The sequence below is a fragment of the Sceloporus undulatus genome, chromosome 3 (genome assembly GCF_019175285.1).
Source record: "Sceloporus undulatus isolate JIND9_A2432 ecotype Alabama chromosome 3, SceUnd_v1.1, whole genome shotgun sequence".
In the NCBI taxonomy this organism is placed as follows: Eukaryota; Metazoa; Chordata; class Lepidosauria; order Squamata; family Phrynosomatidae; genus Sceloporus; species Sceloporus undulatus.
In genome coordinates, this window is record NC_056524.1 from 251,836,152 (window position 1) to 251,860,180 (window position 24,029).

The following is a 24,029-nucleotide window of genomic DNA, read 5'->3' on the forward strand; positions in this document are numbered from 1 at the left end:
ATTCCATCACTCCCATCCCCCCTCTCCTATAGAAGAAGATTCATTTCTTGCTCTAATCTGCCCAAAATTTTAATGTATTCCTTTTGGATAGTTTTAAATTTATAGGTTATCACTGTTTTTATCACTGAGGAGAGGGTTGGGGCTTTGAGGTTTTTAAATCATAATTTTTAATTGTTTGATGTTTTATTTATATTGTTGGAATCTGCTTTGATTCCTTTGTGAAAGAGCAGAATAAAAATTATTATTATTATTATTATTATTATTATTATTATTATTATTATTTTGCATGTTGTACATAATTTTATACTGGTAGAATTCAAAGACATAGCTGTGTTAGTTCGTAGAATAGTATGTAGAGAGATCTTGTAGCATCTTTGAGACTAAGGGGCAAAACAGACGGCCCTGAAATGGTGGCTCAACCCCACTCCTTTCAGCACTGGATTGGACCTGCAGTAACCATATGCTGCCATCCTGATCTGGTGCTTTGCCAGCCTTAAAAGAAGCTGCAAAATGCCACTCCTTTTGCAGCGGGAAAAAGGGTGCCTTTGCCACTGTGGCAGCACTTTCTGTTGCTCCGTTTGGCACGTGTCATCTGAACACCATGACAAAGGAGTGCTGTAACACCACCCGCCATGTGGTCGATCAGGTGGTGTGACGGTGGCTTGGGAGTGGCTTGGGGGTGGAGGCAGGACCCTTTTGGCTGGTTTGTTTAGCCTCTAGAAAGAGGTTGGTAGCATGAGCTTTTGTAGACTAAAATCTACTTCTTCAGATGCAGACAAAATGCATCTGAGGAACTAGACTTTAGTCTATAAAAGCTCACGCTACCAACCTCTTTCTTTAGTTAGTCTCAAAGGTGCTACAAGATCTCTCTACATAATTGTATACTGGTTTTAGTCAGATTATTTTCATTGTTGTTAAATTTTTATTGTAATATTTTAAAATTATTTTATCTGAGAACCACCTTGGATCCCTTTCTGGGGGGAAAATTCATCATCATCATCATCATCATCATCATCATTCTGGATGTATCTATACTGCAGCAATTATGCAGTTTTATACCACTTTAAATGTTGTTACTCCATCCTATGGAATCATGGGATTTGTAGTTTCACAAGGTCTTTAGCCTCCTCTGCAAAGAGTGCTGGTGCCTCACAAAACAACAAATCCCAGGATTCTATATGATGGAGCCATGGCAGTTAAAGTGGTCTCAAACTGCATACTTTATTTCTACACTGTAGATGCACCCTCTCTCTCTTTCACAAAGACTTGTCTGTCTCTCATCTTTTTTCTTTCTTTCTTCCACCTCCTCCCTGATCCATGTACTATTTGTGGCAAAGCTTCATTGTCTGAAGGATAGTGCAATATAGATATTATAGAGAGATGACCAAAAGCCAACATTGTACATTAGCAGCACCTGAACTTAATTTGGAAAGAGCAGCTATAGCAACAATGCATCAAGCTGCCAAAAAAGTAAAGTATATTTAACTAAGAAGAAATTGTTTTTTAAATGCCAAGTCTTTAGCTGTGTATAAAAGGAAACCTGAAATAAACACTCCTGGGGCTAGAACTTGAATAAAGAAACATTAATTCATATTCATGTAGCCTGGTTCTGTAATAGGAAATTAAATGTTAGTGTGGCCTAATATTCACTTATGTTGTATTGATCCTTTCCATTTCATCTTCAGGGGTCACAAAAGTCACTTAAGGCAGATATTCAGTGATCAATTACCTTGGCATAGTTGCACTGTTTGCACCATCAACATTCCAGATATAAGTAGTCACTGATTCACAAGCTCATCAGCAGTCCAAGCAAACTACCCTGCTTAGGTGTAGATAGTTTCTACAGAAGTCAGAATTACTAAAGAGGCTTTAGTCATCCAATTAAAGTCTGTTCAGAAGTAAGGCAAACTGATTTGAACAGATCCCACTCCCAAGTAAGTGTATATGGGATTGCTATCAGAATCTATTTATTCACGCTTAAGGCCAGGTCTGTGAACTATCATTGTAATTGGTAAACCATTGATTTCCTGACCCCCCTTCCCAATTAAAAACACAAACAAACAAACAAAACATTAAATACCATGGCATGTTAAAGATATATCAGCCAATCAGAACAAATAGACTGGCTATTTTATTCACTAGTAAGTCCATTAAAAATCTAGTTTTGGTCTAGTTTGCTGAACCATTTTTGCTCAATTCGTGTTAGGAAAAATTTTCTTGTGACGTTTGCAAAATTCAAGACAACTCTGCTTCTAAATCTGGCCCATGTGATGGAACTTACTTTTAACCAGATAAAACTTTGTTTCAAACACTTTACTCAGCTCTAAATTCAGTATCCCTTTTCAGGATTTCTTCTGGCATAAAAAAGGAAAAATAATATGGATCTACTTTTTGTCTCACAAAGAAGAAAAATATTTTCAGTATCTCCACAAGGAAAATAATAGATTCAGTGATCAGAAGCAAAATATTTCATGCACTAAAAAAATCTGATGTATAAAAACAAAACAAAAAGAAAGACTGAGATGCTTTATAAACTTTAATGTGTCATTATGAAGTCATTTTTGTTATGCCTTTCACTGTGCTTCACTGCCTTTGGCATTCCTAAAATTAAGTTATTCACATTAATATTTTAATGTACATTAGACAACTGGAATTGGTGTGAGAATTGAAACAAAGATGAATCTGAGCAAGTTTTCAATTTTTTAAAATGTTCTCCTTTAGACTCTTTGGCCATGAAGGTTGTTAAACTTTTGTCTTGAGAGAGAATATTAATAAGCATATTTTAAAAATCGTTATTATGCATAAAAACTAAAAAGCTAAAGAAAAGGTTCAACGCTCAAAGTTTTAAATAAGTAGGCCTACTGATGAAACACTATCTTCATTTGATACTTTCAGATTCATCCATTCACATGAATCATAGAATCATAGAGGTGGAAAAGACCACAAGGGACATCCAGTCCATCCCCATGCCATGTAGGAAACCACAATCAAATGACTCCTGACAGATAGTCATCCGGACTCTGTTTTAAAACCTCCAGGGAATGAGATTCTGCACTTACCCATCAGTTAGATACTGAAGTAGGGCCAATAATATTCACCTCAGGATGTCAGTCTTCTACCTTCTCTGTCTTTTCCCATTGTTGCTTCAGTCACTATATGACAGTTGATTTTGTAATATCCACCAGTAGATAACTCTTAGAAGTATGTATTGACTAAAGGAAGTATTCATGGCATCACAGAATCAGAGAGGTGGAAGAAACTGGAAGGGTTGTCCAGTCCAATCCCATATCATGAAGGAATATTCAATAAAAGCACTCCCAACAGACAGACAGACAGACAGACAGACAGACAGACAGACAGATTAAAAACCTTCAAAGAGACTCACCACACTCTCAGGCAGCATATTCTGTTGTCTTACAGGTCTTACTGTCAGGAAGATCTTCCTAATGTTTAGCTGGAATCGTTTTCTGATGAGAATAAAGCACCTTCATTGGTTTATACCATGTGGCCATGACAGTGAAGATCCTATATAGGGCAACTATCACTATCTTTATTCATTTATTTTATCTAAATTAAGACAGAGTCAATCAGTTCAGGGGAAAAATATTAAAAGTAAAATCAACAAATACAACTAAAACATAAAATTAAGATTAAAAACTCATCACTGAAAAGGAGCAATGGTTCCCTTCAGTTTCAAACCCAGATTAAATGTCTACATCCGGGGTTCCCCTACTTTGGTCAACCAGATATTTTGGACTTCAGCTCCCAGAATTCCTGACTATTTGCCAAGCTGGTTGGGGTTCTGGGAACTGATGTTCAAAACATCTGGACAAGTAAAGTTTGGGAACCGCTGGTGTAAATGATAGAGCCTTTGCCTGCAGGCAAAAGAACAAAGATGAGATAGATCTAGCTTCCTTTGACTGGGAGTTCTGGAGCCTCTGAGCAGCCACTGGGAAAGCCCTCTGTTGAGCTCTGCAAAGGTGCCACTGAAGGTAAAGAGAAAGGTCTTCTCCAAAGACCTCAAAACCCAGTCCAACAAGGATTGTAAAGGAGAAACTTTAGAGATAAGTCAGTAAAAATGCAAACAAGGTCTAGCAAAACATTAAAAGACCAGCCAAAAATAGCTTTAAAATATGCACTTGAAGAAAGATTTCAGTGCTCTGATTAACATGTAGGAATATAAGAACTTTTTAAAAGTCCTCTTGGATCAGACCAAACACTTGTCTAAGTCCAACATTATGTTTCCCACAGTGCCCAACCAAATACCTATTGGAAGCTACCAAGCAGAATTAGAGGGTTATAACCAACAAGAGCACTTTTGGGTGTTCCTCCCAAGGTTTCAGTGCTCTCTTTAAAGAGAAGGTAGATCAGTCCCTTCCATGGCTGCTGCCACAGTGCAGAAATAATGCAATTTGGCACAGCTTTAATTGTCATGGCTCCAACCTGTGGAATCCTGGGATTTGTAGTTTGTTGTGGCACCAGTGCTCTCTGACAGAAAAAGTTAAATCTTTCACAAAGATGCAAATCCCAGAATTCCATAGCATTGAGCCATGATAGTTAAAGCAGTGTCAAACTGGATTTGGGCCTGTTAACCCAAGATCTAGCCCTCTGGATCCCTCATCTTCTTCAATATCAAGTTGATATCAAAAGGGATATTTTAGGCACAGAACCAAGAAGGCACCCATAGTGCAGGAACTAGCTATGCAATATAAGGACATCCATGAACATATGAGAACATCCGACTGGCTCAGCATGGGGAAAGCTCAAGAGAAATAGCCAGGATTGATCAATCAAGATCTGCACAACCATTCCTTAATAGGAGTGATGGTGGGTGATTGACCTGGTCTTTGCAAAAGAATAAAAGTTCAAGTATACATCCCTTTGGAGAAGATATTTCATTGACCAGAGAAATTTGTACTGATTGTCCAGTCATTTACAAATTCCTTTCTCATTCTTCTGTCCTGGAAACTACATTTTAATCCCAAAATCTGCACCAAAATACATTTTGCCCTAAAAATATACCTGCCAAGACACCCCTAATTTGGTCTCACCTGAGATTCAGACATACACTCTGTCAATATCTTGCTTGACTCCTCCGCACTGCAGACAGCTGCTGAGGCATTTCACTACACAGTGTCCCCAGACTGGAACCTCCATTTCTGGAACTGGCACTGTATTAGCCTCTGCAATCCCTAAAGACACTCTCTGCTACCAGTTTTTATATTGCTAGTTCTTGACTATGTGTGTGTGTGCGCGCACACACGATAGTGAGTGTACCTTTGTATGAGTGGTGATTCCCTTTTACAAATAAAACAACATTTGCATTCTGGAGTTCTGTTTCTTAGAACTACTAGGCTTGATCCCAGCTTTGGGTTGCCCAAGCCCTCTCAGCAGCTTTAATTGAGCTAATAAAATCCCCCTGTTAAATACTAATTGTGGGTGCCCCCTCGGGACCCTGTCATTTTTAAGTTTGAGGTCTCAATGTTTGGAATTTCACAAGACTGATTTAACATCTCCCTCTGTCAGGACTCACTGTCTGCACACATGGGATACAGGAGGCAGCACTTCTGGACAGATGTAGCATTGCCCACAAGTCAGATGATGGTAAGACTATGTTTTGTGTTTGTTGTAGAATCCTCCTTGCTTACTACCTGCTTTGCCCTGCTGTCTGGTAGGATGTGGCTACTTGGCCTTGGCTTCACCATCACCACCCCTGCTGTTAACTCATTCTCATCTGGATTGACTGTTGGTGAGCGGCTTGCCTGCTATGACCTTTGAACTTCATATTGCTAATAGATCCTGCCTGATATTGGAGCAGCATGCTCAGAACTAATAACCTGTTCAATTCTGGGTTATTATTCCCTCTATGCATAACTTCATGGGGCCTAAATACCCTAAAGGCATCAGATCCTATTTTTTTTTTAAAAAAAAAGTTAAAGCACTGCCAAACTGCATTAGTTCTACAGTGCAGACGCAACTCATGTGTATAATATCCTTTTTCCAGGAGGCAAATGCCTTTTCATTTACAAAGACCTTTTGCAAGTAAAACTACTTGCTGTGGAAGGGCCTTTAAACTGTGGGACACCATTATTCCTTTTACTGTTGTGCTTGAATTATTTCTAATTTATTTTATAAGTGAAAAAAAGCTTTCCAAACCATCGGCTTCTTGCAGTTGTCAACCACTGAAATGCTCTCGACTCAGAAAATCTTTTTGAAAGGCTCAGTTGTGTCCCTATAAACAAATTCGTCAGGTTTTTGTCAATCAAGTTTCTATTTAGGAAGGGGCTTTTGATGAGCTGGTACTTTTTTTCTCTCTTTCTCTCTCTGATATGCTTTTAAAGGTTTTTAATTTAAATTGTTGTAAGCATGCTTGTTGTTCTAGTCTGGCAGAATTCAAAGACAGGGCAGCATTACTCTGAAAATCAGTCTGCAAAGGGATCTTCTAGCATCTTTGAGACTAAGTGAAAGAAAGAAGTTGGTAGCATGAGCTTTTGTAGACTTTAGCCTACTTCCCCAGATGCATAGGGTGGAGTGGAAAGTCCAGAGACAGACCAATATAGCTTTCACCCTCCATCTCAGCCTAGAACTATCAACGGAACAAGTTTACTTTCTGGACACCATGGTACAGCTACAAAATGGATATTAAGCAGTACACTATATTGCAAACCCAGTTACTACTACACATACTGTACTTAAATGCCTTGAGTTTCGACCCTAAACACATTACTAGATCCATAGTCTTCATTCAAGCCCTCCAATATAATCACCTCTACTTAGACCCACAGGACAGGGATTCCAAACTCATGGAATTACAACAAGCATTCCTGAAGTTACAGTATCATCATATGAAGTATTATTATTATTATTATTATTATTATTATTATTATTATTATTAGGTGAGACCTGTACCCAGGGCTAATCTATTACAGAAAATGACAAACTAGTGGTCCCAGCTGAGACCATTCAGACATGTCATCAATGAACTACAACACAATTTGAATTACAATGCTGCCTTCTCCAGGACTCTTTCAATTAGTCTCAAAGGTGCTACAAGATCTCTTTGCATGCTGATTGTTCTAATCTCTTTGTGTTTTAATATAATGATTTCTCATGTTTTTAGCTGTAACTGTTTGTTTTTTTAAATCATTTTTTCATCCACCTTGAGCCCCAGTGTTGAGAGAAAAGATAGGTATAATACCAACAAACTTTTTTCCTTGATGTTGTTTTCTTGATCCCTGAGGTAGCATTTAGCCATCATGACTAGTGACCCTTGTCATTCCTTGCAGCTAACAGAAACAAAATGGATTACACAAATGAAGCAAAAGAAATTACTTCACAAGAATCACTTCATTCATGCCAGATTAATTAAATTCATGTCTGTCTCATTATTTTAGTTTCCCCCCATTCTAGCACTGATCAGGTCTGCATCCACTTGCTTTCACTAAGTCTAAAACACAGGCACTTTCAGACTGTTTCCCCTAGCATATAAAATAAGAAATCTGCACAGGAGCCCTGAAGGCTGGATTGCCCCATTTTCAGCACTTTCAGAGCTCTGTGGGGCCGAAGCACTATGCTTCAGCCTCACAGAGACTGGAAGTGACATCATGTCATTCCCATGACATCATGGGATGACTGGAAGTGACATCATGTCATTCCTGGCTGGATTTGGGGCCTCTTTTTCCTTGCCGCAGTGTCTGTCAGCACGGACATCCTGCTCTGCCAGTTGGTAGATTGCTTGCTTTTGAGGTCAGAACAAGGTGCCCAGAGATGATCACAAACTGGGTGTCTCATTCTGACTTCAGAAAGAGCAACCAATGATGGAGGCAGATGTGCCAGCTGACTCAGCATTAAGTCTGTTCAGACAGCCCAGAAATGGAAAGCTCTTGCTCTTCTCTGAAGATCCAGAGCAATGTGTACATTTATTTACTTCATGATAACATTTTTATACCTCAGTTCTAGTGTGTAATATGCTAGAAGTCATCCAGAATGCCTACAACAGAACCAGGGTTTTGGACCTGTGTCATCCATACTGGACAATGCCAGAATAAGGGGGAAATGGGCCTTTGGGCCCCTGCAGACAAGGCCTCCATGTGCATCCTTTCTCTTCTTATTGAAAGGGTCAGGGGGGGGACTGGCTGAGTGAAGGGAATCAATGTTTCCTAACAATAAGACAGTTGTCTAAAAGAGACAACTGGAAGAGTCTCATGAAAAAAAAATACCCTGAATCTTTCTATAATTGATAGCTATCATCCAGTATTGAATGTATTACATCATTGAGCAAGGTAATAGAGTGTGTGGTTGCTTCCCAGCTCCAGAGATTCTTGGTTGAAATGTACTGTCTTTATCCATTTCTCTCTGGTTTTAGGCCTGGCTATAGGAAAAAGGCAGTTTTGCTCACATTGGTAGATGACCTATGCTGGAAGTATCTCGTTCATTTTGCAACTGTAGCTAGAACATGAATTCAAATTTAATTCTCCTTCCTTCCTTCCTTCCTTCCTTCCTTCCTTCCTTCCTTCCTTCCCTTCTTCTCCATCACCATCACAATTTTTTTTTTAAAAAATAATGAAATTGTGCATTTGGAAGATACAACAAGATACCCCCCCATACACACACAGAGACAGACACCTTTTTTCTTCTTCTTCAAGTTATATGCAAGCAAGTATTCATTACTAAAGAGGCATCCATTTAAAAATACGCACAAACACAATTACCGTTCTGGAAAGCGCATGAATTAGGAAATTGTGAACCAAAATTTGTACATATTTTTATTTGGCAAGGGAGAAGTTTCACAACCAAAGGAAACATTGAATTGGATAAAATTGTTGGGGGGGGGGGAAGAGATATGAAATATGTAACAAATCTAGAAAAGATAATCTTTCATATTCAACATGCAATGCAGCAAACTATGATGAAGCCTGAAAATAACAAGGATGGACCCCTACCTTGATATATGGTTATAGCTTGGCATATTCAGTGATAGAACTGAACCAGAAAAGTTCTATCAAAATTATATTGCAAAAAGATTCTACTGTTTTTCTAAGATTATCAGTTACTAACTAATAATGAAATCAATTGAACTTAAGTTCACTTAACTCTGTCCCATTATAGGGCCAAGAATCTTGATAAAGATATATGTTCCATGATGTTCCCTTATATCGTAATCGCATTGAAACCATAATGATGTGGACATTGAGATATTATGTTATTTAATAACCTTTTCTGCTCTTTCTAGTGTAAAGGACATTAAATATCAAGTAATGCACTCTCTTTCCTCTGAATGTCCAGTGACTGTATCTGTCATGTTGGCTTACTTGCTGATTAATAGACTCCAAAAGAATGCTGAAAAAATGTGTTCACCATATTGATCACTTGGTGACATTTCCAGCCTTAAACAACTTTTCCCCCTAAAAGAAAAATCAGTTTCATTGTGGAATTCATGAGTACAATGCTCACAGCCCAACAAAATTAGTATTGTGCATTGAAATGGGGCTTTGGATGATGTTAGAGAAGGCAAATGTATCTCTCACTAGTTTTGTATTTTCTGCCTCAATCAACACACCTTTGATCAGAGGCATCAGGGATTTCTGTTTCAGCAGAAGCTCCAGATTGACTCACGGATTTGACACTTGGGTTGAATTAGAATTTGACTTACTATTTAGATGGGATATTCGGGATTCAGAATCTTTAATTAGCATGCTATCAACCCAGGGGAGACACTTCAAATTTCAGTGTGTGTGTCTCTGTGTGTGAGTTGGAATGAGGGAAGAAATTTACAGCAAGAGATCCTCTCTTGTATATATTCAAGATAAACAATGGTTATGGGGGACAACAGTATATTTTAAGAGATGAGTTTGTGTATCAGTTATTTTATTTTCTGTATATCTCATAATACTGATGCCCTGTCATCTGAGCAATGCTTGTTGAACCAAATACTGTCTTAAACTATCATGTAGTTTTTTTGTCCAAGGCCTCAGTTATAGGACGCAAATTGCCCAAGTATCTCTAAAGAGAATGTGTGTGTGTGTGTGTGTGTGTGTGAGAGAGAGAGAGAGAGAGAGAGAGAGAGAGTGCACATGTTTATTAGTTTTCATATGTACATAAAATTATAGTTTTAAAAGGAACAACAAACAACATTCTCCCAGCAAGTAGGTAAACAAAGAAAAATAAGCTCGGATCTTACATAATTCTACATTACTATTTAAATTGAGTTTCTTATAGTTACCTAGCAAACCTAAAGAGAATTTTGAACTGCCCATATTTTCCCATACATTTGTTATTATCAGCTCCATCACCCACATGGGCATGTTTAGTGGGGTCACAAAAGACTTTAGACAGAATTCTACATGTTCAACTTAGTTGTTTGTGTAACTAAATAATATCTCCTGACCCAAGCCTACTTTACCATGCATCAGTTGCACTAAGAGAAAGAGATCAATTCTGCTGGTGATTTGGGCATGTTTCAATTCCAGCATCCCATCAGCAAGAGAGACTGTGACAAGGAGCTACAACAGAGTTCCTGCTTCTTATTCTGGCAGCTTCATCACTGGCAGGGACTAGGGTGGAAATGTCATCCACCCACACCCTGATCATAGGCAAAATGAGCCCTTTTCTCTTTCTGTGGTTGATGTTTAGTAAAGTAGGGGGCATGTACAATTTTGGCAATAGAACCAACCATTTTGACTACATAAGTATTGTGAAAATATTACTATTATTATTATTATATAATTTTATTTATATTTCCCGACTCTCCCTGCAGATCGAGGTGAGATTACAACAATTACAATATTAAAATTACAATGTCATATAAAATACACTCAATAAAACAATATAACCAATACAATGTATTGACTAAATCATCATTTAAAATACATATCATTACAAATAGAGCTGGAGTATTTCTAACTCTCTTATAACAGATTGGGTGGATAGGCCTGCCAGAAGTTTTTTGTGGGTTATTAGTTTTTTGTGGGTTTTTCGGAGTTTGTGGCCATGTTCTAGAAGAGTTTATTCCCGATGTTTTGCCAGCATCTGTGGCTGGCATCTTCAGGCCCAGGTTTCTTGGTAGAAATTGTGGTACAACCTGAATACAAATTATATACATTACATTAAACAACAAGACATCTGGAAAGCTAATAGGAAATAATTTCACTCTAATAAAAAATAAACGATATCTCTGTAACAAGTGTGGTTTTATTACAAACAAACAATGTATTTAGGATTGTGCTAGCAACATTTTGACATCCTTGTCTACTAGCAGCTATTCTATATACCTGGTAGTTGGTAAGAAGAGCATCTCAGTTAGCTAACAGAAGACATCTCCCTCATAGTCAGTCTAGTTTGCCCCAACCATGGTTCCCTTTTGTAGACAGTACTGACCTCTGTTTGGTCAGGTTCTAGCCTTTCCTACTTGGCTGACCCAAGATACTATGTTGCCTGAGGGAAAGCAATAAATGCACCATAACCATCCACGCAAATCAAGTTGCATAGTACTCACAGCAAAGACATTTACTTTGGTTCCTGAGGCTAAAAATCCCACAAGAATCTCTCTCTCACACACACTCTCTTCAGTAGAATTACAAAAATAAATTTAATAACCAGACATTTGCTGCCCTTTCACGACATCCATGTTTTGCTATCTGAAGTGACTACCCCATTCTCTAATAGGGACAGGACAGTTTTCCTGCTTAAATATACCTGGTGATGGTTTGTGTTGTGTGTGAGTCCATTCTACCACTGTCTCTAGCTTTCTGATACTAGGTAGTTCACAGTCATATATCTGTAAATAGAATACCCAGATATGGCTTTGTTTCCATTTTGTTCTGGGTCTATTTCTCTCTTAGACTATTTAGTGGGCAAAATATCTTCCTAGGCTTCAGAACAAGCTGAAAACCAAAAAAACTATTTGAATTTCAATAGCAAAACATTCTGTAGAGGAAAGTTAGATGAACAAAGCAGATATCGGGGATATCTGCTCTCGGGAATGCTTTGATTGAGAGTTCCTGCATGGCAGGGATTGGACTGGATGGCCCTTGTGGTCTCTTCCAACTCTACAATTCTTTGATTCTATATTCCATATACAGTAAAATGACAAAACTTCACTCACAAGAAGAGATAATGTGGGAGGAAAGCAGCTCAGAGTGAGGGAAATCCAGCAGTTAAAAGTCACTCTTCCAATATTTGATATGATGCATGGATACGCCAACTGGGCAATTAAACTTTGTTGAAAAATAAAATGAATAGATACCACACAGCAGCAAGCACATCTATTTTATTCTCTCCTTTTCCACCTTTACTTTATAAGTCAGTTTCTCTGATAATGCATTTGACTAGACCCTGTCAAGCCAACTGCACTTGCTGCAATCTTCTAATGCCTTCCAGCATCTAGTAATTTCAAGGTGTGCAGCATTCAATAAAAGAAAAAATCAAATCTTGGTGTAGCAGGACTTTTTTACTCTTATTGTCAACAGAAAAGATAGAAAGTACTGGCAACTCATTATTGTCTTTTCTTGACTATCCTGTCATTGATATGAGCACATCATGAGCTGCTTCCAAAAGCAGGTTACTGCTGTACAAATAGGCCCAAAGTGGGACAGAGATCCTGCCTCTCTGCACCCTCTCCAGCACAAAGGAGAGAGCATTTTGTCATATCTGGAACATCTGATGCCTGCACTGGAATACTTTTGAAACACATTCTTCAGTTGTGTGGAGAGGGGTTTATAGCCTAGACAGCCACTGGTGATATTTTCACCTGCTTCCTGATGTCTCTTTACATTTTTCTGTAACAATGTAGCTTGTGGGTTGAACATTTGCCTTTGGCATACTTTGAAGTTCTGGGGGGAGTGGCTGCATCTTTTTCTAGAATCCCAAACTGCAACAGCAGGAGGCAAGTCAAAACTATAGATTTAGAGGCATGGGTACTTATTTCATTTCTTTAAATTTATATCTTAATTCCCCTAAGACATCCCTTCCAAGGAATTTGTTTTTAGAATAGAGCTCACAGTCTTTTCATACAACTATACATTGTTGCTCCCTGCCAGCTGATAGACTATGAAATGGCATTTAGAGTGATATGTTAAACTGAATTTCTATCAAATGTTACTCAACATTAGACATACATGTTGATTTCAAATTAGTCTGGTGTTCTCAAGACATTGATGTATTGTGTGTTCACCCTAATGAATGTACCATTTATGATTGCTGACCCAATGGAAGTGTGTTGTTGGAGACCCCATCAGACAGGTGGATCCATGATTTAATGATACCAGATGGTGACTGCCAAAGAAACTTATTGTGAGCAAACATAAGTGGAATCAACTAGAGATTGGAGATGTGATGGAAGGAAAACAATAATGAACAATGTCAGTCAAAGACTGCCAAACAGATTAGGATGAGCAATGCCCTATCCATTGCTGAGCAATCTTAGGAAAATGAAGATAGATGACACCAGGGGTTGACAGTTGCCTACAAAGTATAGAAAAGAAGTGTAGAACAAAAGTCCAAAAGTTGATTGGTATATATATGTACACATCTGAGATGATAAAAGGGATCTGCATAATGAACTTTTTGTTACTTTCTTTGACACAGGAGGCCAATCATTTTTATCTTTTAAAAATTTTAAAGTTGAATTCATCATGTGGGTAAGTGGTTTCTATATAAAAAGAATAGGCAGCATATATCTCACAGTTGGCATTCCCCATCATGTTTTTTGCAGCTTCCCACCAGGGTTCTCTAAGGGTTGCCACAATTACAGATTATTTTGCCACCAAAAATTTGGAGGCATGATAGAGTGAAAAAAGCTTGCCATTTTGCTTTCAGATACATCACATATGCCCTGTAGCCCTTGCTTATAGTAGCTTCTCACAGGCTCACACTTCCTTTAAAGGCAAACGAGTACTTTTAAAGTAAAGGTATCACTTTTCTTGTAGGTCTACTGCCAAGTTTGGGAAGCAAAAGGAAGAGAAATATATCACTCACCCACCCACCTCCTACCCATGTTCAATGGAGAGAATCCCTAGCCTAGTGAAAGTTGCCCAGATGTATTTTATGAAAAAGTCAATAATGTAAGGAAAGCTACTCTGATATAATGATTCCCACCAATATCAACCTTGCTCATAATGATAAACCTCAGGGTAATGCTGAGTAGCTTCAGGAGCATCCTCCTCCAGTATACAGTGGAAATGAACAACAGTGTGTGATAGGTATATGTCCTGGCAAAATACCTTACTGTTATAATTCCTTGTAAAGTGCATACATGGGTTACATTTTGGGTTTCCAGATCTTAGGGACTAGATTGTCCTCTCTGGTACTCAAGACATCATGGGGTCATCTCTAGGTCAGAGCTGGGTGCTGAATCTTGAGATAGCCATGGCTCAGCAACCCTAGGTACGATGCTTGAATAGATCCACCTAGGAGAACCCTCAGGAGCTTATTCATAATGCTTAGGTGGGATCTCTTTTCTTGTAGTTTGAATCCATTGCTCTGGGTCTTATTTTCTGGAGATGCAGAAAACAAAATTGCTCCATCCTCAATATGACATCCTTTCAAACATTTAAGCAGAGCTATCATTATCACCTCATAATCTTCTCTTCTCCAAGCTAAACATGTGCTGCTCTCTAAAATGTTCCTCACAGGGCATGGTTTCCAGACCTTTCACCATTTTAGTCACCCTTCCCAGGACACCCTCCAACTTGTCAACATCCTTTTTGAATTGTACAGCCCAGAACTGTAGTACCCAGAGTGGTACTATTGCTTACCTCGATTTATACCTCTAGGTGTCACTTCACACTGTTGACTCATGTTCTACTTGTGGTCTACTAGGACTACTAGGTCCATTCACGTGTACTGTTGTCAAGTCCAGCATCCCCCATCCTATAGCTGATCATTTCATTCTTCCCGCCTGAGGGTAGTACCTTACATTTCCCCTTATTGAAATTAATTTTGTTAGTTTTGGCCCAGCTTTCTAATCTATTAAGATCAATTTGAATTGTGTTCCTGCTAACCCTCCTAATTTGGTGTCATCTACAATACCAGGTAGTAGGCCAGGGCCCCAACCACTTTATAGTAATATATCCTTTAGGTTTTGGATAGCTTACTCTACCTGCTTATAATAAATCTATATTTATACAAAAAGAAGGCATTTAAGGAAATTTCACTGCTCATTGCCCTATTCTTCTTACCCCATAGTAATATAAACAAAAATAGACTCTTAATGAGGCATCTGTGATACATCCCATTATGGCAAAAATGATGAACACAAAAAACCCAGTGGCAATTAAAAATGCAAAATATCATTAATTTTTAACATGACAGTCAGGTTTCTTCATTGGAACAGGTTATCCTGACTTTATTTTCAAGGAGGCAAGGGCTGTTCCCTACTAAATGGAGCTGGAGTAGTGCATTTCAATGCAATAGTTTTGCCTCATTCCAGAATGTTCCCTAATTAATTTGAATGGTGAAGCCTTACAAAAATAAAAACAGAAAACATGCCATGCAACATTTGGTTCCATTGAGCCATTCAGCGGCGTAATTGTTAACAATTCTTCCACATCTCTCAGTGTGTACTGGTTCCTAAGTACAGATGGCCCCATTTTCACATTGCAGTTAAGCCCATCTTGTCATAAACTGCTAACTGCTGCATTGTGAGCCCCAAAATCGAAAGCAACTCATTTGCTATGGAAAATTAATTAATATTTTTTCTCGCTACTATGGAACATTTATTTTCAAATACATATTGCATCTGGAATCTGGGCTTTTAAAGAAAGAGAAACTAGACTGTAGTTTAGAAGCAAAATAATTTTTAAAAAGTTTGGGGGAAAGTATGGCCTGTAAACATTTATCTAGGAGTGAAGCTAAATGGAACTCACTAGCTGATCTGACAGAGCTTGAAAAAGTTATTTTCTTTGCTAGACATTTTCCAAATTCAACAGCCATGGCACTGATCATTATTTAATTTTTGTGGGTTTTTCGGGCTATGTGGCCATGTTCTAGAAAGGTTTATTCCTGATGTTTTGCCAGCATCTGTGGCTGGCATCTTCAGAGAAACGTCAAGAATAAACTCTTCTAGAACATGGCCATATAACCCAAAACCCCACAAAAAAATATGGATGCCAGCCATGAAAGCCTTTGACTTCACATTATTTAATTTGTTTATGGATCCAAATCTAAGATCTCTTCCGGCAGGCCTTCCCTACCTAGTTCTACTCCCCATTTACTGTGACTTATGTCACTCTGTCCACCAATTCTTCTCTTAAATTTAATGAGAAGAATTAAATTAAAATTAATTAAAATAAAATCCTTGCCTCAAGAAGAAGAGCCCTCCCTCCATGACATCATCATCAGACCTGGGAGGGAGTGAAAAAGAGAGGCCCAACTTCCATCAGGCCTAACTGTGAATGTACTCACTTCGCTCTCTTTAATTTTATTGTATTTTATTTATTTATTGTATTTTATTTTATTATCTTTATGTTTTACTGTTGTAACCCGCCTGGATTCCTTGTGATTGGGCGGGCTATAAATAAATAAATTATTATTATTATTATTATTATTATTATTATTATTATTATTATTATTATCAATATGCACAGCTATAATCTGTGTATTACCCACATGATGGAATGCCTATTCCATTGAAAGGACAATCAGTTCACTAGCACTGCCCACCTGCTGTGTAGAGGAGTGACAGATCGCAAGCACAGCCTTGGACTAATGAACAAAAAGTTAAACTGTTATCTGTAACAATCTTTTCTTTAATGATGATATGATAACATTATGATCCAAATTCTATTGTTAGTCCCTGCTGACAATAGATCCATCAGATCAGTGATACTTCCTTATGTGTTGACTCACTATTGAACAATTAAATCAGTCTGCTCTGGTTAGGGCTAGCCAACAGGACTGCAGTCAATATTTCAAAAGTTATGTAATAAATGAGAACATTACCATTTGGGGGCATTATGAAGACTTTTAGTTACCTCTTTCCGGTATTTTCAGATTTATTTTAGACACATTTGAACAGAATCTTTTCAGTTGTATGCCATTCTCTGATTAGTCCTAAGAATTTTTTTTTTAAAAAAAATATAAGAATAAGAATAAGAATCATAAGTATAACAGACCAAGTGGCATGGGGAAATAAAAAAAAACCAGAGTAAGATTATTAGTTTTACATAATAATGCAGTCTGAGACAGCACCTTTAAAGAAAGTATGGTTATAAGAATTTATAATTCTGAAACGTCCCTCTTACCTGGGACACCTGTCAATCTTTCCCTAAAAACTGGAATCCAATTAATGAATATGGTCTAAGGTATCATGCAACTATGTAGATTAGACATTCCTCATAATCTAATGCTAAGGAATTTACTTATCTTGTGCACAAATTAATCACTAGCTGCCCCCTCCATTGTTTCCCCCACCACCATGTTTTCCCTTCACATCTTCAGGAGTAGGAAAATTTAAATGAGAGGAACTTATATAGGGAGGCAACCTAACTTTCAACATCACTTCAGTATTGACCAACCCCACAATCGCTTTCAGTCAAAGAAAAAAACTTGTCAGGAGTTTTATTTAATTTAAAAATATAAAAATTGTGATACAATTTGTATATAATTCGCTTAGGTATTTTTTTTCTGTTGTTCTGTTAAGCTGTTTAATAAAAATAGCAGTATAGAATGAGCTTTGTTTTGAACCCCAGCCCACCCACCCCAAAAAATAAAAATCCATAGACATGTTTACAGCCACCTAAAACATCTCCTCTGCTGCTAATGTTCAGCATGCTAATGGGGATGTAATTCTCTGCTAAATTAGTTCTCTAAGGAAGTAACAAGTCAATTACTGCACAATTTAAAAAAAATGTTCACAGTTTGAGATGTACTCTGAGTAAAATACACCTGCTGAATTTTTGAACAGAAAGCAGCATTTTCTGTGCAGAAAACTGTTTTCTGAACAAAAATATTTCTGTGATAAAAGTACAGTACTGATTTCTGTGCAAGAATGAGGTTTCCTGCAAAAGAAAAATCATGTACAAATTTTGCACCGAATAAATCTTAAAAATGCAGTCTAAAATTATTCTCATCAAGGTTTCTCAACACTCAAGACCATGTTTTTAAAAATAATTTAACCACGTTTTTTAAAAAATATTTTCAAGTAATTTTTCTGTCCCTACCTGCAACTTCCATTGCTTCCATTGCCAAACTAGGATATATCAGAAGCAAATGGGGAACATAAAATCATTTAGAAAAAAAAGGGAAGGAAAGGCAGATCTCAAAAGCAACCTATTGACAACTGAACATGGTCAATGATCATAGATGATTGGCTGATATTTTGGCAAAAAATATGGAAAATTGAATGAATGAGTTTAATGGAATGGTTGGAATCCTGGACAACAGCATATCCATGCTGCAATGTTTTGTTTCAGGATCTTCTTGTGAAGCAAAGGCAGGTTACACACCGCCAAAAAATACGTATTCCATACGTATTAGGGTTAGGAAGGGGCGGTGCTTCCGCACCCCCCTAACCCTAGTACGTATGGAATACGTACAATATGGCAGCACCCCTTCCACATGGGGGCCGCCATATTGACGTAATGGACGCTCTGCATCCGCACGTGGTGCACCAGAAGTGACGCCGCGAGTGCGCCCTTTGGCACTTGTGTCGCCTCTTTCAGGGCTCGAGAAGGAGCGCGATTTCCGCACTCCTTCTCTGCAGCATCCGGGAGTCGCGCCGTTTAAAGGCTACATCTCCCGGACACTGCAAGCGGCGGCGGAGCCAGACCGCCGCTTTTCGGTGGTTTATAACCCGCCATAGTTTGTCCTGATGTCTCCCCAGGAGTAAAATGTTTCTATGGCTTACATTCAGAGACTGTGATGATTAATATACTTCTTTTTCAGAGAGCTCTTTCTACCATTAGTGCATATATTCCTTAAATCACATATTTTCATCATTAGTCTAATTGTGCTATAATTTCTGATCATTTAATTATTCACATGGTTCTGCTTTTTCATTCAGATGCTATTGCAGAGATACAGTATGTGTAGCCAACTGTTCTTGTAGTATTTCTCTTTCATGGCAACAACAGCATATCTTGCTGTGAGAAAACTCTTCCACTTTTTTGTTCCCAGAATTAATCAGCTTATTAAAGCTTCTTAAATACAACACTCTCCATGAAAAGTCATTGTTGTGCAGTTCAAAGCTATAAAATGCCAATAGCAGTTTAAAGAGAAAAAAAATAATGCTCTAGTTTTGCACATGCTCTTGTTTTTCTCTCTCACACACATTACATCTCCTTAAGGGCTGATACGGGCATACATAAAGCAGGAACTAAAGGCAAATAGGAGATCTAGTTTGCAAATTCCTGCTTTCACTACAATGTACAGGCCTTGCCTGTAGCAAGATTAATGGGCTCTTGGATCATACATTCAGCAATGAAATTGCAAACCCAATGGAACTAGCAGCTTTCTCTTGAGCTGTACAAAGGTTTCATGAATTAGGTTCATTCTAATTACATGAAGGATCAGAAGAATCTGTGTCAACTGAGGATGGTTAAATGTATGGCCCTTTAGCATTACTATATCATTCTCGTCCCATGAAAAGAATGTCTGCTTTCCAAGTGAGGTCTGCTTGGTGGGTGGTTTCCTCTATGTCCCACATGTGAATTAAATACTCTGTGTGGGGACATGGGAGAGGGGCATTCTCAGCTGTAGCCTCCAACTGTGGAATGCCCTCCCTTTGGAGGGCTGATTGGTACCAACTCTGGCTTCATTTAGGCATCAAGTAAGGAAGTAGGGGGTTTATTAAGGCCTAACTCCCCTCTCCCCTCTGGCTTTGCTTCGCGAACGAAGATTCAGGAAGGACTCATCCCACGCTTTGTACAAGTGCGTTGGTGACTAAAAAGGCTAATCCGGGACAAACAGGTCCAGTTGCAGAAAGCACAGCGGAAAGTCTCCTTGGGTGATGTTTCTGGGTTGTGGTTGTTTCTGCGTTGTCGTTTCTCTTCGAGACTCATTCGGCGTGAGTTTTTGAAAAAGGCTGTAGCATCGTGGATAGTGCATCTCCATGCCTCCCGATGCGAGGCCAGGGCAGACCATTGTTGGTGATCAATTTGGCCAAGCCTGAGATGTTGTTTCAGGGAGTCCTTGTACCTCTTCTTTGGGGCGCCCCTCTTACGCTGACCCGTGGCGAGTTCACCATAGAATACTATTTTGGGGAGGCAATGGTCCTTCATCCTAGAAACGTGTCCTGCCCAGCGCAGCTGCGTCCTCAATAGCATGGCCTCAATGCTGGTGATCCCTGCTTGCTCAAGGACAGCAACATTCATCACATAGTCAGTCCAGTGTATATTTAGAATTGTGCGTAAACAGCGCTGATGAAAGCGTTCAAGGAGTCGTAGGTGTTGGTGATAGGTGACCCATGTTTCAGACCCATAGAGGAGAACAGACAGTACAATGGCTCTATACACACTGATTTTTGTGCTTTGCCTCAAGTGTTTGTTACTCCAGATGCTTTTGTGAAGCCTTCCGAATGCACTATATGCCTTTGCCAGTCTATGATCGATCTCTTTATCAATCTTGGCGTCTGAGGAGATGATGCTTCCCAGGTAGGTAAACTGCTGGACGGACTTAAGCACAGATGTGCCTACAGTGATGTGGGGATGGTAGTGTTCTTCCTTAGGTGCCGGCTGGTAGAGAATGTCCGTTTTCTTCAGACTGACTTCCAGTCCAAAGAGCTCTGCAGCTGTTGCAAAACAAGATGTTAGGTGCTGCAGAGCTGCTTCCGTATGGGCAATGAGGGCAGCATCGTCAGCAAAAAGCAGCTCACGGACTAGATAGTTCAGAGTCTTAGTGCGGGCCCTCAGGCGGCTTAAGTTAAACAGGCTACCATCAGTACGGTAGTGTATATAAATGCCGCCTTCTTCTTTGAGATCTGCCGTAGCCCTTTGGAGCATCATGCTGAAGAAGATTGTAATTCACTCTGAAATGCTCATACATATGGTTTCAATGTATTCAGTGATAACCCTATTGTATTCAGTTTCCATTTCAGTCTGCTGTTTAAGCGCACGCACACGTGCACACACACACACACACACACACACACTGTTTTTTAATCAGTTTCCCTTAGCATATGTGTTTTGCATTGAGCTTCTTCTAATGTACATATTTTGTACAACTTTCCTTGGGATGCATGGTTCTGCACACAACATAATACAATATGTGTGTATTTAGACAGAATTGGGGGCATACATATCAAATTTGCAGATGACACCAAATTAGGAGGAGTAGCTAATACTCCAGAGGACAGCATCAAAATTTAAAATGACCTGAATAGACTAGAAAGCTGAGCGAAAGCTAACAAAATGAAATTCTACACAGAAAAATGTAAGGTACTGCATTTAGGGTGGAAAAATAAAATGCACAGATATAGGATGGGGGACAACTGGCTGAATAACACTACATGTGAAAGGTATCTAGGATTCCAAGTAGACCACAAGTTGAACATGAGTTAACAGTGTGATGTGGCAGCTAACAAGGCCAATGCAATAAAAGTATAGAGTCTAGATCAAAAAAAGTAATAGTGCCACTCTATTCTGCTTTGGTCAGGCCTCACCTGGAATATTGTGTCCAGTTCTGGACACCACAATTCAGAAAGGACATTGAGAAAAGGAGGGCGACTAAAATATTGATGTGTCTGGAAACCATGTCCTATGAGGAACGACTTAGGGAGCTGGGGATGTTTAGCCTGGAGAAGAGAAGGTTAAGGGGTGATATGATAGCCCTGTTTAAATATTTGAAGGGATGTCATATTGAGGATGGAGCAAGCTTGTTTTCTTTTGATCCAGAGAACAGGATCTGGAACAATGGATGCAAGCTACAGGAAAAGAGATTCCACCTCAGAATTCGGAGGAACTTCCTGACAGTAAGGGCTGTTCGACAATGGAGTGTGATGGAGTCTCCTTCTTTGGAGGTCTTTAAACAGAGGTTCTGGATGGCCATCTGTCGGGGATGCTTTGATTGAGATTTCCTGCATGGCAGGGCGTTGGATTGGATGGCCCTTGCAGTCTCTTCCAACTCTACGATTCTATGATTTCCTGCACAGGTAACATTTTTTGCACCCAAAATATTTTCTGAACAGAAAATAAAATGTTGTCTCCTGTGCAGAAATTCTGTTTTCTGAAAGCCTATGCACACACACACACACTCCTCTGAATTTTGTCCAGAATATGTTGCCACTGGTCATGCTCCAGTACAAAAAAAGTGACTTTTTACAGTGCTGATTTAAACCTGAATATGGACATAAATAAGAATCAACCAAATGTTGTGATTTGAGTATTGGACAAAGACTTCAGAAGACTAGGGTTTAAATCACAGCTCAGCCATGAAAACTCCCTTGATGATGCTGGGCAAGTCACAATCTCTCCACCTTAGAGAAAGGCACTGGCAAACATCCTCTGAATAAATCCTGATAAGAAATCCTAGGAGAGGGCTCCTGTAAGTCAAAGGAGTTTATCACACGGGAGGAATTTCTCTTAATTTCGAATGAAAAGAAAGTGGGGCATTCACGTGAATTCACTAGTTCAGCGAATTTACATGAATTCGAATTGCATTCATATTGACTTCCCATTGCCCGAAATTGCGTGTGGTAGTCTATTACGCAATGACTGTGTTCAGATTGCCACTAGATTATACTTCCAATTTCCCTTGTCTGATAACGTCCAAAGTTGTCTTAAAGTCACATAATAAAAACAAGGGCCATGGGGCAGTACATTTTGTCCCTATCCTCAGCTTTCCCGGTGCTATCTTTCTGATTTTGACATTAACTGAGCAGCAAGGTATAAAGGAGAGTACTGTACAAGTAGATGCAACAGTCAATAACATGATAAAGCAAGGTCTCTAACTGTGTGAAAATTTCTACTTGCATCCACGGGAATCACTTCAGACCTCCCTGTTCAACACAGAGAAGTCAAGAATATGTTGAGTAATGTATGCATGGCCTTATATTCCTTATTTGTCTTTATATACCCAGTCCAGGCATTATGTTTGCAACATTATATTTCCCTCTCTAGTTTGTCTAACCATACTCTATTTCATAAACCATGGTTATACCCAGTGATGGATGTATACACCAAGGCTGCATCCACACTGCAGAAATAATCTAGTTTGACACCACTTTAACTGCCATGGCTCAATGCTATGGAATCATGGGGTTTGTAGTTTGTTGTGCCACCACAGTTCTCTGATGGAGAAGTCTAAATGTGTGTCAAAACTATAATCCCCAGAATTCCATAGCATTGAGCTATGACAGTTAAAGTGGTGTCAAACTGGATTATTCCTGCAGTGTGGATATAGCCCAAGTAAACTATAGTTTCAGGGCTCAGATTATGAGAGGTGTTATTAGAAGAATACACATTTGTGTAGAAATGAGTTGTGGGCTCCTAAACCTGATATAGTTTAGACCTTCAGCATGTCTTAATCTGGTACTGGTCCTATTCCATTTTATTTGCATTTTCTAGATTATAATAATTCAAACTTCCAACATTTATTCTTTTTCGTACATTTCTCCAGGCCTGTCATCATTCTGGTTGCACGTTTTTTCTGCACCTGTTCCAGTGCTACAGCATCCTTGAATCTTTGAAGTCTTGAATCTCCTATGACTCAGGAACTTGGTGAAGAACATATTTGAAAATGAAGACCGTTATTTTGAATAAACCAGGTGAGTCAGGCTATTGCTATATTTTCATGTGACTAATTTTTGCCTGGCACATTCTACAGACAGCAGGAGCTCCAGCAAGATGGAAATCATTCTGATTCCTGCTTTAGCAACAAAGCAGCAGCTGAGGATTCAGGCACAGGGAAAATTAGCCAGCCCACAGTTATCGCTCTTCATAGAAGCAGCAGGAACTCCATAGGCATATCACAAATGTTATGGCAATATCTTGAATTCATTTGTCAAAGTTATAGCTTTGACATATGAATATATATATTACACAGGGGAAACAAAGTGGTTTCTAGAAGATTTAATATATATAAGACTAATGATGAAT

At 38.8% G+C, this 24,029-nt stretch overlaps 1 long non-coding RNA gene across 3 annotated transcripts in view; it reads left to right on the forward strand.

The window, feature by feature from the left end:
* LOC121927325 overlaps positions 1-24,029 on the forward strand; it is a 182,859-nt gene that overhangs the window by 154,044 nt on the left and 4,786 nt on the right. Inside the window, exons 2-3 of one of the 3 annotated variants that reach the window (XR_006103179.1) lie at positions 5,527-5,604; positions 23,551-23,698. This is a non-coding gene — a long non-coding RNA (uncharacterized LOC121927325). Of the gene's footprint in view, positions 1-5,526; positions 5,605-22,028; positions 22,085-23,550; positions 23,699-24,029 lie in introns of those variants that run through there. The other 2 variants (XR_006103181.1, XR_006103180.1) reach the window with 2 other exon arrangements.